The following is an 18,947-nucleotide window of genomic DNA, read 5'->3' as shown; positions in this document are numbered from 1 at the left end:
TCCTTTGTGACACTAGGCAGCTACTGTTCCTCACTGGATGCTTTCCGCACAAATCTGATTAAAGGGCAGTGTGTTCTGTTCAGCTAACTGCTGGGAGTGTGACTATCCACCTGCGTTACCTTTTCACTCAGACAATAAAATGGTGCTTGGCTGAGATTAAGGAATGTTTTACTTTTCCCTGGCTCCATTCCCCTAGAACCAGAGCACTACAGCAAATACATGTTAACATCTCCCACATTACACCCACTCTCCCTCAAATAAAATACTGATGTGGCTGATGCTGCTTCTGATTTCTTCTAAAATATCCAAAGCATTTTAAAACCTGTTATATGCTGCAGAGTGTGGGTAGGTACAATGAATAATTTGCATATTTTAGCTACTCACACTACTGCATGTGGCCTAGCTTCACCCCCGGCGTATCATAGATGAACTGAATAGCTTTACGTCATGGAAGAGTTTGGCATGTTTTATAAATCCTCCACTCATCTCAGTGTAAAGTGGAGTAAGTGAACTGCAGTCAGTGGCCTCTCATTGGTGTTGGGGGAGCTAATTGCTCCCCCCGCACCAAGTGTATCGTGAACATGATGAAACCCTATTATGATTGACTCTGGCCTGGGCCAGTTGTCTTGGAGGGAGAGAAACCCCTAATAGATCTGTGGGCAAAGATGAGGAGGCCTGGCCTCCACAGCTCTTCTCTGCACCTCCACGCAGTGAGCAGAGGGACTACAGGCATTTTTAAGTAAGTGGGGCCAGACCACACTTGCTGTCTACGAGGTGGAATCCAGGCCCCAATAAAAAGTTCACCTTTCAGGGCTTCTGGGAAAGCAGCCCAGAGAAAGGAGTCACTGACGTGCAGGAGTCAGGGGTGATTCTAAAGGTCAAATAGTCCAGAGGCCTCCCCTGTTGCTCTAATGCCTAAGGAGGAAGGGTGGATTATAAAAAGCTAAATGTTATCCCAGTGTCTGACATGTACCTTATGCCTAGAATGGACAAGCTGGGAGGGACCCAATTCCTGACTACAGTTGACCTCATTAAAGGTTAGTAGCAGAGGCCTTTGGACTTGGAGGCCAGACTCAAATTGGCATATGCCACCCATTTGTACCATGGGCATGTACCTGTTTCCTGGTCCTTTTGGCTTCAAGGGGGCCCTAGCTGCCTGCCAGAAGCTAGTAGATCTGTTAGTCGATGGCCTGGGGGGATTCTGCCCTGTCATATATGCATATTTGTACTTTCAGTCAGATCTGTGATGAGCCCATGACCTACGTTCCGACAGCAGGCCTGACTCTAAAAGTAGAGAAATGCAAGGGGGGGGATGTCAGAAGTAGGCTCTCAGCCATAGATTGGGGAGGGGTTGCATAAAACCAGCCCCTGCCAAAGTAGAGGCTAAGAATTGGCCCACACCCCAGACAAGAAAATAGGCACAATCCTTCATTGGATGGCAGGATATTATTGATGGTTCGGCCTGCATTTTAGTATTCTGACTGCTCCTGTCACTGATCTGTGTGAGCAGAGGAAGCCACACAAGGTTGTCTGGTCCAAACAGCATCAACAGGGCTTTTACAAACTGAAAGAAGCTCTGAGTACAGACTCAATTCTAGCATGCCCAGGTGCTGACAAGTCTTTTATGGTATTCACAGACAAAATGGTTACTAACCTTTCGGTAACTGTTGGTGTCTGAGATGTGTTGCACACATCCATTCCAATCCAGGTATTTGTGCAGTCAGCACAAAGAAAAAGTAGGTGTCCTTGTGGCACCTCAGAGACTAACATTTATTTAGGCATAAGCATAAGCTTTCTGAGCACGGTTGACAGAAATTTTTTCCTTAGCGGTGTCCATCATGTTGACTAGTGCTCTCTGGCACTGCTCACTCATGATGCCAGTATAAGAACCCACTGACCCTGTTCTCCTTCGGTTTCTCCGAAGAGGATGGGTTTTGGAATGGATGTGTGCAACACATGTCGAAGTTACAGAAAGGTAGTAACTGTTTTTTCTTCTTCGAGTGCTTGCACATGTCCATTCCAATGCAGGTGACACACAAGCAGTTGACCTGGAAGTGTGTTTGGAGGTTAAGGTTAGAATGACTGTAACACAGCTCGGCCAAAGCCAAGATTGTCTTTGGCCTGCTGTGTGATGGCACAGTGCATGATGAACGTATGGACCGATGCCGATGACCAGGTTGCTGCCCTGCATATGTCCTGAATTGATACCTGCACCAGAAAGCAGAGGAGGCTTCGGATCTTGTAGAATGAGCCATCAGATTAGCTGGGGGCGGAATGTTCATGAGGATGTAGCACATCTTGATACATGACGTGATCCATGATGAGAGTCTTTGCGCTGAAATGGGGAGGCTTCTCATTCTCTCTGCGATTGCTAGAATAGCTGGGTGGATCTGCAGAATGGTTTGTTCCTTTGTACGCAGAACACCAGGGTGTGCCGTACGTCCAGTGAGTGGAGTCGTTCCTCTCCGGTATGCGGTTCAGGGTAGAATACCAGCAGAAAAACTGCTTGACTGACGTGGAACTGAGACACCACTTTTGGGAAGAATGACAGGTGCAGGGGCAGCTAGAGCTTGTCTTTGAAGAAGAGCATATACAGAGGCTTTGAGGTGAGAGATCGGATTTCTGAAACCCATCTGGCTGCAGGGATGGCCACGGGGAAGGCAACTTTCCAGGAGAAGTGTAGTAGCAAGCATATTGCCAATGGGTCAAACGGGATCTCTAAGCGTTGATAGGACAAGATTCCACAAAGGGGTGGGATCTCTGATCTGGGGGTACACCTTCTCCATTGAGGAACCTGACCACCATTTTGTGAGAAAAGATCAAAGTTGCCAACCTTAGGATGAAAGGCCAAAATGTCTGCCAGATGCACCTAGACTCGGGAGTGGGCCAGTCCGTCCTACCTCAATGAAAGCAGAAAGTCTAGGATGAGTCACAGGAAGAACTGCAGGGTAGAGCTCATTGTGAGCACCAGATGGGGAACATCTTCCATTTTGCTAGGTAAGCAGTTCTGGTCGATGGCTTTCTACTACACATCAGGACTTCTTGGACTTGCTCCGAACAGGTCTGCTCCTCTGGATTTAGCCATGGAGCTTCCAGACCATGAGATGTAGTGATGTAAGGTTTGGATGAAGCATTCAGCCATGATCCCTGGATATTAAGTGTGTGCGCGACAGGAGATGTAGAAGCACCTCCACCAAAATGGCCAGGAGAGAGAATCCATGTTTAATGGGCCATGCCGGAGCTATGAGGATGATCTGAACTCGATCCTGTTTGATCATCAGAAACTTGTGAATAATAATAATTGGAGATTGGTATATCTCCTAGAACTGGAAGGGACCTTGAAAGGTAATTGAGTCCAGCCCCCTGCCTTCACTAGCAGGACCAAGTACTGGATTTTTGCCCCAGATCCTTAAGTGGCCCCCTCAAGGATTGAACTCACAACCCTGGGTTTAGCAGGCCAATGCTCAAACCACTGAGCTATCCCTCCCCCACAAAGAGTGGGATGGGCAGAAAAGCATAGTACAAGTGCTGCATCCATGGGTCCAAGACACCCCCAGCCGTGACCTGTGCGGGAGCAGAACTGATGGCATTTCCAGTTGGATTGAGTGGCAAACAGGGAGTCTCCCATCGTCATAATATGTCCCTCACAACGTCTGGATGGAGAGACCACTTGTGAGAAGAGAGAGACCTGCTGAGGTGATCTGCTAGCTGGTTCTGAGCTCCAGGAAGGTAGGAAGCTTCTAGTGAGATGTCATGCTTGATGCAGAGCAGCCACAGGCAGACCATTTCCAGGCATAGTGGGGAAGAGTGCACATCTTCTTGCTTATGTAGAACATGGCCTTCCTGACATTGATATGCAGGGAGAGTTCTTCCTGGATCCATAGGCCTTGTGTTCTGATAGGATCTAAGTGCACCTCCCAGCCAAGGGCTGATGCGTTGCATACAAGTGACAGAGATAGGCGAGGTCTTGAGAAGCGTACTCCATCGCATACCACACTCTTGTCCAGTCACCACTGAAGTGAGGTTAGGACTTGGGCCAGAACCGTAAGAACTGAGGTCCAGGGTATCGGGCAGGGGAATAAACTGGTCAGCTAGGCTTGCAGAGGTCTGAATCAGAGCCTTGCGTGTCATAGTACCTATGTGCCCTATGCCATATGGCCCAGAAGGCACAGACACTGTTGTGATCGAGTGGCTTTGGAGGGACGAGATCATGAGGAAGCGGTCATGCAGAAGTATAGCTCTCACTTTCACGGATTTGAGCACTGCCCCTATAAACTTCGTCCTTTGAACCAGAGTCAGGGTGGACTTCTGGGAGTTCAACAGGAGGCCCAATGCATTGAAGGTCAATTGAATGAGTCATATGTTGGCCTTCACTTGAGCTCTGGACCAGTCATCGAGGTATGGGAACACATGTATTCCCTTTTTCCTTAAACATGCGGCTGCTACCACCGTACATTTTGTGAAAACCTGTGAGGCAGACAAACAGGAGCACTGTGAATTGGTAGTGATCTTGGTTCCTTAGGAAACATATATGACCAGGGAAGATCGCAATATGAAAGTAAGCATCCTTTAGATTGAGAGCAGTATACCAACCCCCAGGATCCAGCGAAGGAATGATGGAAGCCAAGGAGACTATGCAGAACTTTAGGTTCTTGAGATATCTGTTGAGACCCTGCAGGTCTAAGATGGGTCTGAGACACACACATCCCTTGGTTTTCAGGATTAGGAAGTAGCGAGAGTAGAACCCCTTCCCCCTCAAGTGGGGAGGCACCCACTCTATGACTCCCACCTGAAGGAAGGATTGGACTTCTTGTTCCAACAGAAGTTCATGAGAAGGGTCCCTGAAGGAGGATGGGGACAGGGTGGGTGGGAAGGAGAGAAAGATAGGAATTGGATGGTGTAACCCACTTCTATGGTATTGAGTACCCATCTGTCTGAAGTAATCAGGGTCCATGCATCCAGGAAATGGGAAAGGCAGTTGGAAAACAGGGATGTGTATAGCTGGATCCAATGTGATGGGGTTGGACTGCCGAACTTGAGTGTCTCATCAAAACTAATGCTTTGACAACTGGGATGTTGGGAGGCTTGTTGTGTAGGATCCTCCGAGGATGACTGAGGAGGAGGAGGCCTTCCCCTGTAGCCTCTATTCCTTCTCCTCTGCTGATCCTGCCTAGTGACTTAAGTTGTTGAGCTCTAAACCGTTTCCTCACGCTTGCCATTACATAGAGGCCCAGGGATTGCAATGTCACCTTAGAGTACTTAAGGCCATATAGCCTAGCATCCATCTTCTCTGAGAAGAGCGACATGCACTCAAAAGGGAGGTCCTGAATGGTGTGCTGCATCTCCTGGGGCAGCCCTGATGACTATAACCAGGAAATCCTGCATATAATTACCACCGTCACCATTGATTTGGCCTCAGCATCCAACACAGCTTGTAAGGAGGCTCATTTTCCCTTCCTCTGCTAGGTAGGAAAACTCCAGCCTGGAGTCCTAAGTAAGTTTAAGGACTTACTTCCTTAACGACTCCCACATGTTGAAGTAATAGCACCCCAGTAGGGCCTGCTGATTTGCTATATGCAGTTGCAGGCCCCTGAGGAGTAAGCCTAGTGCCCAAAGAGGTCCATCTTTTTAGGGTCCTTCACTTTGCATGTAGAGCCCGATTGTCCCTGATGGTCTCGCTTATTAGCTGCTGCAACCACCAATGGGAGGAGCGAAAGGTATAAAGAGGAATTTGTACCCCTTTATTGGAACAAAGTACTTCCGCTTGCAGCATTTTGCTGTTGGTGGGAAGGAGACAGGCCTTTGCCAAAGGGCTTTAATGGGTTCTATGATAGCCTCATGTACTGGTAGAGCCACTCTGGAAGGGCCCAGGGGTGACAGGATATCCGGGAGGCCATGTGTCATCTCCTTAACCACCTCAGCCTGGACCCCTAGGTTCGAGACTACCTGTTTCTGAAGGTCTTGGTAAGTCTTATGGGTTGTTCGTCAGTGGAGAGGCTCCAGGCCTCATCTGGAGAGAACAATGAGGATGCTAAAATTGGTTGGGATACCTCCATCTGTGCCTCAGTGCCAGCAGGAGCCTGGAGTCTGGTTCTGGGATGTCCCTGCATGGTGCCTGTGGTGTCCTGGCCTACGAGCCAACCAATAGGACCTACTGGAAGGGGTCCCTTGCAGTGATGGGAATCCCCACAGGTTCCAAAAGTGCCACTACATTGTGGTTATGCCTCAAGGGCACTGTGGCCAAGAACCAGGAGGTCCTGATGAACTCATCACCACGAAGGAGTGTAAGCGGCCTGGAGAGTACAGTGGTTGGCTGCTTTGATGCCAAAAGTACGCTTTCTCCTCCAAGTCAGATGTTGAGAGGAACGAGGTGTACCACGGAGAGCAAGCCGCGTCTCTCAGGGAAAGTTGCCTAGGGGACCTCGGTGCTGTAAACACCAGCTTGCCTTTGGATAGGTGGTGTGGTGTTGGTCTGGTTGGTGCCAACTCTCTACCACTTGGGGGCCCTTGTGGTGCAGAGTCTTGACCCTCTGGAGAGCCTGGTACTGGCAACGTCATCAGATCTCTAGCAACCGCAAACGCTTCAGGGGTCAATGATACTGCAAAATGTGTGCGCTGGTCTGGACGGGGGGAGGCCTCGAAGGACACTGCTGCTCCATCACTGTGGGCTTCTGACAGTGCAGTGAAGGGGTGAAAAGCGGCCTGATGCAGGTCTTGCTCTGTCCCACTCCTGTCTGTGTGTTGGCACTGGGGACCAGCTTTATTCCACATCTTTGCGGTGCTTTTTCTTTGGCACTAGAGAAGATGATCGGTGCCAGGAAGCTCTTGAGGATGGAGGCATGCTCTGCACTGAGGCTGAAGTACTTGATGCCAAGTATGAATGTGGCTCCGAGGCTGCTCTTAGGGCCTCCTCCATGAGCACGACCTTCAAGTGAGCAGCATGGTCCTTCTAGTTATGAGATTTAAAGTCCTTACAGATTTGGCAATGGTCCTTCCTGTGAACGTCCCCCTAGGCACTTGAGGCTGCTCAAGTGCAGGCTGCGCAAGGGCATGTTGTGTGTATATATACACACACATATACACATACCTGTTGTATACAGCACAAGTCCTGGTAACCGGGGCATGCCTCAGCACCGGGACTATGGACAGCTCCACTGTATAAAGCGGGGTTGTCCGAGATATCTAAACTACCTCAAACTATTAAAAACTAATATCTAACCAACAAACTATTTACAGCACATTCTAGAGAGAGAACCACTAAGGAAAGAGATTGCCTAAGCAACCAGGGATTCCGGCAACCATCGCAGGCGGTAAGAAGGAACTGAAGGTGGTTAGGGTCAGCAGGCCCTTTTACTGGTGCTATGAGTGTGACACCAGAGGGCACTAGAGCAGATGGCTACCACTAGGGGAAATCTCCAGCAACTGTGCTCAGGGCGCACAAACACCTGCATTGGAATTGACATGCAAGTACTCGAAGAAGCCGCCTCTGACACAGGGCTTGGGCAGATGCAAACTGCTGAAAAGGGGGAGATATGCCCCATAGCATATCTGAGCAAGAAAATGCTTTTCTGGAGAGAAAAAGTACGTAACAGTGGAAAACAAATGTTTGGCTATGATGGGGGCCTTCAAGGAAGCTACAGCCTGACTTTGCTGGGTGACATTTCATGTACACTGATCGCTCAACTGGCTATATCAAATGAAAGGGACAAACACTAAGCTGCTAAAATGGAGTTTGGTGCTCCACAACTCTGATGTGGATGTGATTCATGTTAAAGGGAATGAAAATTTGGTTGCTGATGCTCTGTCCAAGAAACAAGTCAATGGGTGTCCCTAGGGTGCCAGTCAATGACCCTACTCGCACCCACTTCTTTAGTGGGAGATGTTACAGAAAATTGCCATATCTGTTACATCTTTGGAAAAAAACTCCATTGAATTAAGTATCAGAGGGGTAGCCGTGTTAGTCTGGATCTGTAAAAGCAGCAAAGAATCCTGTGGCACCTTATAGACTAACAGACGTTTTGGAGCATGAGCTTTCGTGGGTGAATACCCACTTCCTCAGATGCATGTCATCTGAGGAAGTGGGTATTCACCCACGAAAGCTCATGCTCCAAAACGTCTGTTAGTCTATAAGGTGCCACAGGATTCTTTGCTGCTTTTCCATTGAATTAAGTATCTCTGGTGTCTATTGTATTAAATGTAAAGTGTATGTATTATTGTGGGATGGGTTGTACATAACCTCTCTCAGGGGAAGTGAGTGCAAATTCTCCCCCTCCAGTTATACAAAAAACACCATCTTTTGAAGCTATGATCTGAGGATGGGACCATTGTCTGATTACCTGTTCCCAGGGTCCCAAGATCAAAGGCCCAAACTGTATAAAGGAAAGACTGACTTATTGAGGGGTGAGCTAGTTCTGAGCTAAGATGGCTATTAACTTGTAACCACAGCAAACCCCATTTGTGGGGTTTGAAGAATTGACTCTGACCAAGCCCTTCTTAGAGTTTGGGCATGTTCTCTGGTAAGCCTATCAGCATACATGTAGGTTCTTGTATTGTTTTTAATATGTTTTCTCTGTAATGCTTTCACCTTAAGAATAAATATGCTTGCTTGTAAAGTGTGGTGTGGTAACTCATAACTGCTGGAAATTACATTGTCCTTAGCCTTTGGAGAGCAAGCACAGCACAGCTACTGGCCTGTGTTAGGTAGTCTGGCTTGCTGGGGATAATACAAGGTAGGCAGGGAACTGTGCTGCCTAGAAAAAACTCTGCTCAGGAGGGAAGGAGATGCGTCTCTGTAAAAGAAAGGTGATGGCCAAGGAGCCAAAGGCCTGGAGTGCGCATCCTTGATGGATTACGGAGGGGGACGGGGGGGAAATACAGGTGCAGTTGCTCTGAACTGTGACAGGCATCTGTCACAATTCCCAGGCTAACTGCACCTCTGCCCCACCTCATGTGAGTGCACTTACCCCAGGCCTTCAGCCATCACCTCTCTTGGGACGCAGTTCCCATTGCCTCAGGCAACTTAGGTTCAGTAGCTGCCATTCCATTCCTTTGGAGTTATAACCAGTGGCATCCAGTGACCAGACAGCCTTTCTGATGCACATTCTTGTTTTAAAACCAAAGCATTTAAGAGAAAAAGATCTTAAAACAATCAACAGAAAATATGCATATCTAGCTCACCAGGTGTTGGTCCATCTTGCATATGGACATCCAGGGAGGGCTAAGCTCCCTACACACACTCCAAGGCATCTAGAGCTAGGTGTGCAGTCTGTTCCCTTAACTCACAAACCAGTTCACTCCCTCTGCTTGAGAGAGTGTCTTTAAATTCTGCTCAATCTTTAACTTAAATCCCTGCCCCCAAACTTTCCCCCACCCCATAAGACCAAGTCATTTGTCAACTGTTTATAGCCCTTTAATCTGTTAGCTCCCAGCACTGGCAACTGCATTGGAGATAAGATGCAGGATCCTTGACACTAATAGCTTTCCCACTGGTTTTTAAGTGTTTGCTGGGGATGTTATCTGGGAGTATGGTCTTTCTCCTGACAACAGCCCTCGTTGAATTAAAGCAATATAGGGTTAGAAACTAGGTTCGATGGGGACAGGTGAGCAAAGCCCACAGGTAAGTGGGGAACAAGACCTGGGAGATGGGTCGGAAACAGGAGGGAGCATGTGCTATAATGGCAGAGAGAAAGGAGGGTCAGGGCAAAGCTGGGAGGCAAGATCAAACCCGTATCTTAGATGCCTATATACAAATGCAAGAAGTATGGGTAATAAGCAAGAAGAACTGGAAATGCTAATAAATAAATACAACTATGACATTGTTGGCATCACTGAAACTTGGTGGGATAATACACACGACTGGAATGTTGGTGTGGATGGGTATAGTTTGCTCAGGAAGGATAGACAGGTGGAAAAGGGAGGAGGTGTTGCCTTATATATTAAAAATGTACACACTTGGACTCAGGTGGAGATGGACATAGGAGACGGAAGGGTGGAGAGTCTCTGGGTTAGGCTAAAAGGGGTAAAAAACATGGGTGATGTCGTGCTGGGAGTCTACTACAGGCCACCTAATCAGGTGGAAGAGGTGGATGAGGCTTTTTTTCAAACAACTAACAAAATCATCCAAAGACCAAGATTTGGTGGTGATGGGGGACTTCAACTATCCAGATATATGTTGGGAAAATAACACCACGGGGCACAGACTATCCAATAAGTTCCTGGACTGCATTGCAGACAACTTTTTACTTCAGAAGGCTGAAAAAGCTACTGGGGGGAAGCTGTTCTAGACTTGATTTTAACAAATAGGGAGGAACTCGTTGAGAATTTGAAAGTAGAAGGAAGCTTGGGTGAAAGTGATCATGAAATCATAGAGTTTGCAATTCTAAGGAAGGGTAGAAAGGAGTACAGCAAAATAGAGACAATGGATTTCAGGAAGGCAGATTTTGGTAAGCTCAGAGAGCTGATAGGTATGGTCCCATGGGAATCAAGACTGAGGGGAAAAACAACTGAGGAGAATTGGCAGTTTTTCAAAGGGACGCTATTAAGGGCCCAAAAGCAAGCTATTCCGATGGTTAGGAAAGATAGAAAATGTGGCAAAAGACCACCTTGGCTTAACCACGAGATCTTGCGTGACCTACAAAATAAAAAGGCGTCATATAAAAAATGGAAACTAGGTCAGATTACAAAGGATGAATATAGGCAAATAACACAGGAATGCAGAGGCAAGATTAGAAAGGCAAAGGCACAAAATGAGCTCAAACTAGCTACGCGAATAAAGGGAAACAAGAAGACATTTTATCAATACATTAGAAGCAAGAGGAAGACCAAGGACAGGGTAGGCCCACTGCTCAGTGAGGGGGAAACAGTAACGGGAGACTTGGAAATGGTAGAGATGCTTAATGACTTCTTTGTTTCGGTCTTCACTGAGAAGTCTGAAGGAATGTCCAACATAGTGAATGCTTACGGGAAGAGAGTAGGTTTAGAAGATAAAATAAAAAAAGAGCAAGTAAAAAATCACTTGGAAAAGTTAGATTCCTGTAAGTCACCAGGGCCTGATGAAATGCATCCTAGAATACTCAAGGAGTTAATAGAAGAGGTATCTGAGCCTCTAGCTATTATCTTTGGGAAATCATGGGAGACGGGGGAGATTCCAGAAGGCTGGAAAAGGGCAAATATAGTGCCCATCTATAAAAAGGGAAATAAAAACAACCAAGGAAACTACAGACCAGTTAGTTTAACTTCTGTGCCAGGGAAGATAATGGAGCAAGTAATTAAAGAAATCATCTGCAAATACTTGGAAGGTGGTAAGGTGATAGGGAATAGCCAGCATAGATTTGTAAAGAACAAATCGTGTCAAACTAATCTGATAGCATTCTTTGATAGGATAATGAGCCTTGTGGATAAGGGAGAAGCGGTGGATGTGATATATCTAGACTTTAGTAACACATTTGATACGGTCTCACATGATATTCTTATAGATAAACTAGGAAAGTACAATTTAGATGGGGCTACTTACTATAAGGTGGGTGCATAACTGGCTGGATAACCGTACTCAGAGAGTAGTTATTAATTGCTCCCAATCCTGCTGGAAAGGTATAATAAGTGGGGTTCCGCAGGGGTCTGTTTTGGGACCGGCTCTGTTCAATATCTTCATCAACAATTTAGATGCTGGCACAGAAAGTACACTTATTAAGTTTGCGGACGATACCAAACTGGGAGGGATTGCAACTGCTTTGGAGGACAGGGTCAAAATTCAAAATGCTCTGAACAAATTGGAGAAATGGTCTGAGGTAAACAGGATGAAGTTCAATAAAGATAAATGCAAAGTGCTCCACTTAGGAAGGAACAATCAGTTTCACACATACAGAATGGGAAGAGACTGTCTAGGAAGCAGTATGGCAGAAAGAGATCTAGGGGTCATAGTGGACCACAAGCTTAATATGAGTCAACAGTGTGATACTGTTGCAAAAAAATCAAACATGATTCTGGGATGCATTAACAGGTGTGTTGTAAACAAGACACGAGAAGTCATTCTTCTGCTTTACTCGGCGCTGGTTAGGCCTCAACTGGAGTATTGTGTCCAGTTCTGGGCACCGCATTTCAAGAAAGATGTGGAGAAATTGGAGAGGGTCCAGAGAAGAGCAACGAGAATGATTAAAGGTCTTGAGAACATGACCTATGAAGGAAGGCTGAAAGAATTGGGTTTGTTTAGTTTGGAAAAGAGAAGACTGAGAGGGGACATGATAGCAGTTTTCAGGTATCTAAAAGGGTGTCATCAGGAGGAGGGAGAAAACTTGTTCACTTTAGCCTCCAATGATAGAACAAGAAGCAATGGGCTTAAACTGCAGCAAGGGAGATTTGGGTTGGACGTTAGGAAAAAGTTCCTAATGGTCAGGGTAGTTAAACACTGGAATAGATTGCCTAGGGAAGTTGTGGAATCTCCATCTCTGGAGATATTTAAGAGTAGGTTAAATAAATGTGTATTAGGGATGGTCTAGACAGTATTTGGTCCTGCCATGAGGGCAGGGGACTGGACTCGATGACCTCTCAAGGTCCCTTCCAGTCCTAGAGTCTCTGAGTCTATAACAAACAAACATTCCACTAACCCACTATAGTTATATTTTCTCAATAACTAAGTCACATACAGCATTCATGAAATTAATCCACACTTAAGGTTTACACTGCCACAGCACCATATTAGAACATGATTGTTAAACAGCGGAAACATCAGGCACTGCTCTGTTTACTGTCAAGGCAGCTGGCTGAGGTTGACCTTGGAGTGAGCACAACTGTAGATGTTAAACAGGGCTGTGCCTGTCTACACTGAGTGCTAACGCTGGGATTCAATACTCAGAAGATTCGAAAGGACATTCTGCAAGGGACAGGTAGACAACAGGACAGCGTGCTGCTTTCCTAGAGACAAAGACCCAAACCTCACTCGAAGACTGGGTAGGCTGCCATAGTTGACAGGCAAGTATCCATTAGTGATGGTTCATATGACACTGCATCACAGGATCTCTCACAGACAGTAGAGGATTTCAGGGAACGGAGAAGCTTGCTGAAGAAGTATGTCCAAGCAAACTTCTCTGAGTTCCTTCTTGTCCAAAGGAAGACAGAAAAGAAGGAAGAAGATTCTGGAAGTGAAATACTAGCTAGATAAGTAGTGTAGAGAGAAGGGTTTGGGTTTTGTGGAACTTTAGCCCACCTTATATGACAAGAAGGGGCTGAATAGTTTAGATGACCTCCACCTCAGTAGAAGGGGGACCAATCTCCTCCTAGACAGGCTGGCTAGAGTAGTCAGGAGGGCAGTAAACTAATAGCAAAAGGGAAGGATAAAAAGAGGGAAGACATGAGCACACTGCAAAAAACTGAGAACAAAATCAAGGAACCAAAGGACAAAGAGAAGAAATTCTTGAATTGCCTATACACCAGTGCTAGGAGCATGGGTAGGGTTACCATACATCTGGGTTTTCCCAGACATGACTTTTTTTTGGTAGTCTGCTCTCTGTCTGGGTGGATTTTTAAAATAGGAGTCAAAGTCTGGGTTTTTTGCAGAGCGGACATTGCAGCTCAGAAACGGCCCTCATTGGTCTACTTTCCAATTGGTCCCTCCCCTGCATCCACAGCAGATTGGTCCATTCCCTCACAGCCCCAGTTCCCAGCCCTGGGAGGAGATCCCACAGGGAGGTGCTGACTGATGGGTGGTGCTGGGTCCTGGGTTTGCACTAGCTGCCCAGCCACCATGATAGGGAGCAACACTGCCCCCCTACTACCTCCAGTGAGTACCCCTGTTGCAGGTACCCCTCCCAGTACACACACACACACCCCCAAATACCCCCCCTCCAGCAACCCCAACTGAACCTCCCTCAAGCTTCTCTCTCATGTCCTCATTTTGGGAACCTGAAATAAGATAACCCTAAGCATGGGTAACAAACAAGAGAAATTGGAATTTTTCACCGGTGAGCATAAATTTGCTCAACTTGGTATTACTGAAACCTGCTGGGATGATTTGAATGATTGGAATGTTAAAATCAATGGTTGTAACCTATTTAGGAATGACTGAGTGGGCAAAAGGGAAGGGGGAGTGTCTAAAATGGCATTACCTTCTTCTGAGTCACTGATAATGAAGGAAAATTACCTTCAACACTTATGGATCAAAGTCCTAAACAAACAGATAAATCTCAAAATAGGGTATTAGTTGGTATCTCCACAACCCACAAAATCTCACTGGGGAACAGGATGACCACCTCCTTACATCCCTATCTACAACCTGTAGGAAAAAAACCATCATGGGAGATTTTAATTTGAGTGACACATGCCAGAGTTCTCATTCTAAAACATCCTTGGAATTTCTAAATATAATAGATGACAAATTCCTAACCTAAAAGGTGCTGCAGCTGACATGGAGGAATGTTATGTTACATCTTGTCCTACTGATACAGGAACTGATCACAGAATGGAAAATTAACAGTACAAGTGATCATGAACAGGGGACCACCAACAGGGGAATGTGAGAGGGGTTGAAGGAAATCCCCCTGCTGAATGAACAAGGTGCAAGTACTAAACTTGGGGTGAGTGAGTTTGTTTGGATGTTTGTGGTTTTTCTCTCCCTTTCAGATTATTTCAGTTACTGGGTCAGTTGGGATTGTGTGTCTGGGAACTGCATGAGCCTTTGTTCCCTGGCATGGGTGGCAAGTTTGTAGAAATTTTGGTGGTGCCCAGAACCTGCCCCCCAAGTCCACCCCCACCTGCCTAAGGCTCTGGGAGGAGGAGGTCTGGAGTGCAGATCCTGGGCTGGGCATTAGGGTGCAGGAGCGGTGCAGTGTGCAGGCTTTGGGATGGAGTTTGGGTGCTGGGTGCAGGCTCTGGGCTGGGACAGGGGGTGGGTGTGCAGGAGGGGGTGAGGGGTGCAGGCTTTGGGACGGAGTTTGGGTGCAGGCTCTGGACTGGGGGTGGGGGCATAGGAAGGGGTGAGGAGTGCAGGCTCTTGGAGGGAGTTTGGGGGTGGGAAGAGGTGTGTGGGAAGGGGGAGGGGTTGCACCCTCTGGGAGGGAGTTTGGGGATAAGAGGGAGTGCAGGAGTGATGGCTGTGAGGCTGAGAATGAGGGATTCATGATGCAGGAGGGGCCTCAGGGTGGGGCTGAGGATTAAGGTGCAGGGGGGTGAGGGCTCTGACTGGTGCTGAGGGGTTCATGATGCAGGAGAGGGCTCAGGGCAGAGGGTTGGGGTGTGGGGTGAGGGCTGTGGGGCTGAGGATGAGGGGTTCATGATGTGGGGGGCTCAGGGCTGGGGCAGAGGATTACGGTGCAAGGGGATGAGTGTTCTGGCTGGGGGATTCATGATGTGGGGGGTTCAGGGCTGGGGCAGAGGATTAGGGTGCGAGGGGATGAGTGTTCTGGCTGGGGGATGAGGGGTTCATGATGTGGGGGCACTCAGGGCTGGGGATTAGGGTGCGGGGGGATGAGTGCTCTGGCTGGGGATGAGGGTTTGGGGCGTTGGAGAGGCTCAAGGCTAGGACAGGGTAAGGGCAGCCTGCCTTGCCATTATTGGGGGGCAGGCACTAGGACCCTGGGGCAGCAAACAGCAGTTCTGCTGGGAGCCGCTCTACTCCAGCAGCACGAGCAGGCAGGGGAGAGGCGCGCGCTGCTTTTTGTCAGGCAGGGACCCAGCGCGGCGGGGGGGGGGGGAGCAGAGGGAGGGGTGGCAGGCAGGGGCTGGGACCTGCTCCAGGCAGGGACGCGGCGGGGGGGGGGAGGGCCCGCAGGGGCCGCGGCCCGATCCAGGCAGGGCCGGGGGAGAGACCCAGCTCCAAATATTGCTGGAGCAGGGCCCCCAGCCCTGAATATTCCTGGAGCCCAAGCACCGCAAATATATATAACCTGCTGCCTATGTTCCCTGGATCATCCGTTATCATCTGATCAGCCTTGTGATCACTCTCCCCGTGTGATTAATAAGGGGGTAGGGCTGACCTAGGAGAGAAGGCCTTAAAAGCCAGAGGCTAAGCGACCAAGGGGAGCTAGCAAACAGGGGAGTTTGTGGGAGGGAGATGTAATATAATTGTTATGGTTAGGAAGGGCTGCATTGCCAGTGCTGCTCCTGTCTCCTCCACCTGTGCCTGTATCTAGAGAGGTTTCAGAGTGGTAGCCATGTTAATCTGTATCAGCAAAAAGAACAGGAGTACTTGTGGCACCTTAGAGACTAACAAATTTATTTGGGCATAAGCTTTCGTGGGCTAACACCCACCTCATCAGATGCATGAAGTGAAAAATACAGGAGCAGGTATAAATACGTGAAAGGATTGGGGTTGCTTTGCTTTACCAAGTGTGAGGTCAGTCTAACGAAATAAAATCAAGAGCAGGATACCTCAAGAAGTCAGGTAAAAAATCCATTACAATGTACATACCACACAGACTATGCTATGGCACATTAAAGACTAACAGATGTATTGGAGCATAAGCTTTCGTGGATGACATGCATCTGATGAAGTGGGCATTAACCCACAAAATCTTATGCTCCAAGACATTTGTTAGTCTTTAAGGTGCCACAGGACTCTTTATTGCTTTACGCTGAGAAATTGTGCCACACACTCTTAAAGAAACTGCAGAGCCACCTGATCAACATCCTATATAGCAAACAGGGAAAGATTAAGAATGAGTTCTCAGACCTGGATATTTTCATAAAAAGCCAATCTTCCACACAAACTTCTTTGTGGCTGGACTTTACAAAAACTAGACAAGCCATTTACAACACACACTTTGCTTCTCTACGAAGGAAAAAGGACAGTAAACTATCTAAAACTACTGCATGCCACACAGGCCCACAACAGTCGTTCCCTTAACTCGCCCAACAATATTGTTAATCTATCCAGCTATACTCTTAGCCCGGCAGAAGAGTCTGTCATCCTCTTCTTCTGACCCTCCACCCCCACGAACATGATACAGTTCTGCGGTGACCTGGAATCGTACTTTCGACGTCTCCAACTCAAAGAATATTTCCAACACACCTCTGAACAGCATACTAATCCACAGAAACCTTCCTAAAAACACTACAAAAAGAAGGATTCCGCGTGGTCTCCTCCAGAAGGTCGAAGAAGCAGACTGAACTTCTACATAGAGTGCTTCCACCGACGTGCACGGGCTGAAATAGTGGAAAAGCAGCATCACTTGCCCCATAACCTCAGCCGTGCAGAACACACCATCCACAGCCTCAGGAACAACTCTGACATTACAATCAAAAAGGCTGTCGTTGTCAATAATAGGTCGGAATATGAACGAGAGGCTGCTACAGGCCATTACCCTCAGATTCCACTGAGGGTTACCAAAAGAAACTACACCATCTGCTCAAGAAACTCCCTAAAGAAGCATAGGAACAAATCTACACAGACACACCCCTAGAATCCTGACCAGAGGTATTCTATCTGCTACCCAAAGATCCATAAACCTGGAAATCCTAGATGCCCCATCATCTCAGGCATTGGCACCCTGACAGCAGGATTGTCTGGCTATGTAGACTCTCTCCTCAGGACCTACACTACCAGCACTCCTAGCTGTCTTCAAGACACCATTGACTTCCTAAGGAAACTACAATCCATCGGCGATCTTCCAGAAGACATAATCCTGGCCACTATGGATGTAGAAGTCCTCTACACCAACATTCCACACAAAGATAGACTACAAGCCCTCAGGAACGGTATCCCCGATAATGTCATGGCAAACCTGGTGGCTGAACTTTGTCCTCTCCCACAACTATTTCACATTTGGGGATAATGTATGCCTTCAAGTCGCAAGCACTGCTATGGGTACCTGCATGGCCCCACAGCATGCCAACACTTTTATAGCTGACTTAGGGGACGAGAGCTGAGGAAGTGTTCTAACACCCCTACTCTAATTGCACTACATTGATGACATGTTCATCATCTGGATGCATGGAAAAGAAGCCCTTGAGGAATTCGACCATGATTTCAACAATTTCCATCCCACTATCAACCTCAGCCTGGACCAGTCCACACAAGAGATTCACTTCCTGGACATTACAGTGCTAATAAGCGATGGTCACATAAACACCACCCTATACCAGAAACCTACTGACCGCTATATTTACCTACAGCCTCCAGCTTTTATACAGACCACATCACACGATCCATTGTCTACAGTCAAGCTCTAAGATACACCCGCATTCCTGCTCCAATTCCTCAGACAAACACCTACAAGATCTCTATCAAACATTCTTAAAACTACAATACCCACCTGCTGAAGTGAAGAAACAGGCTGACAGAGCCACAAGAGTATCCAGAAGTCACCTACTCCAGGACAGGTCCAACAAAGAAAGTAACAGAAAGCCACTAGCCATCACCTTCAGCCCCCAACTAAAACCTCTCCAGCACATCATCAAGGATCTACAACCTATCCTGAAGGATGATCCCTCACTCTCACAGATCTTGAGAGACAGGCCAGTCCTTGCTTACAGACAGCCCCTCAACTTGAAGCAAATACTCACCAGCAACCACACACCATACAACAAACACACTAACCCAGGAACCTATCCTTGCAACACAGCCCGTTGCCAACTCTGTCCACATATCTATTCAAGGGCCACCATCATAGGACCTAATCACATCAGCCGCACCATCAGAGTCTCGTTCACATGCACATCTACCAAAGTGATATATGTATATGTCATGTGCCAGCAATGCCCCTCTGCCATGTACACTGGCTAAACCAGACAGTCTCTACGCAAAAGAATAAATGGACACAAATCAGACATCAAGAAATATAACATTCAAAAAGCAGTCGGAGAACACTTCAACCTCTCTGGTCACTCAATTACAGACCTGAAAGTCACAATTCTTCAACAAGAAACTGAAGAACTGGAATTAATTTGCAAACTGGACACCTTTAAATTAGGCTTGAATAAAGACTGGGAATGGATGGGTCATTACACACACTAAAAAC

Source organism: Gopherus evgoodei, chromosome 23 (assembly GCF_007399415.2).
Source record: "Gopherus evgoodei ecotype Sinaloan lineage chromosome 23, rGopEvg1_v1.p, whole genome shotgun sequence".
NCBI lineage: Eukaryota > Metazoa > Chordata > Testudines > Testudinidae > Gopherus > Gopherus evgoodei.
The sequence above is the reverse complement of the archived record's forward strand: the minus strand, read 5'-3'. Positions refer to the sequence as shown.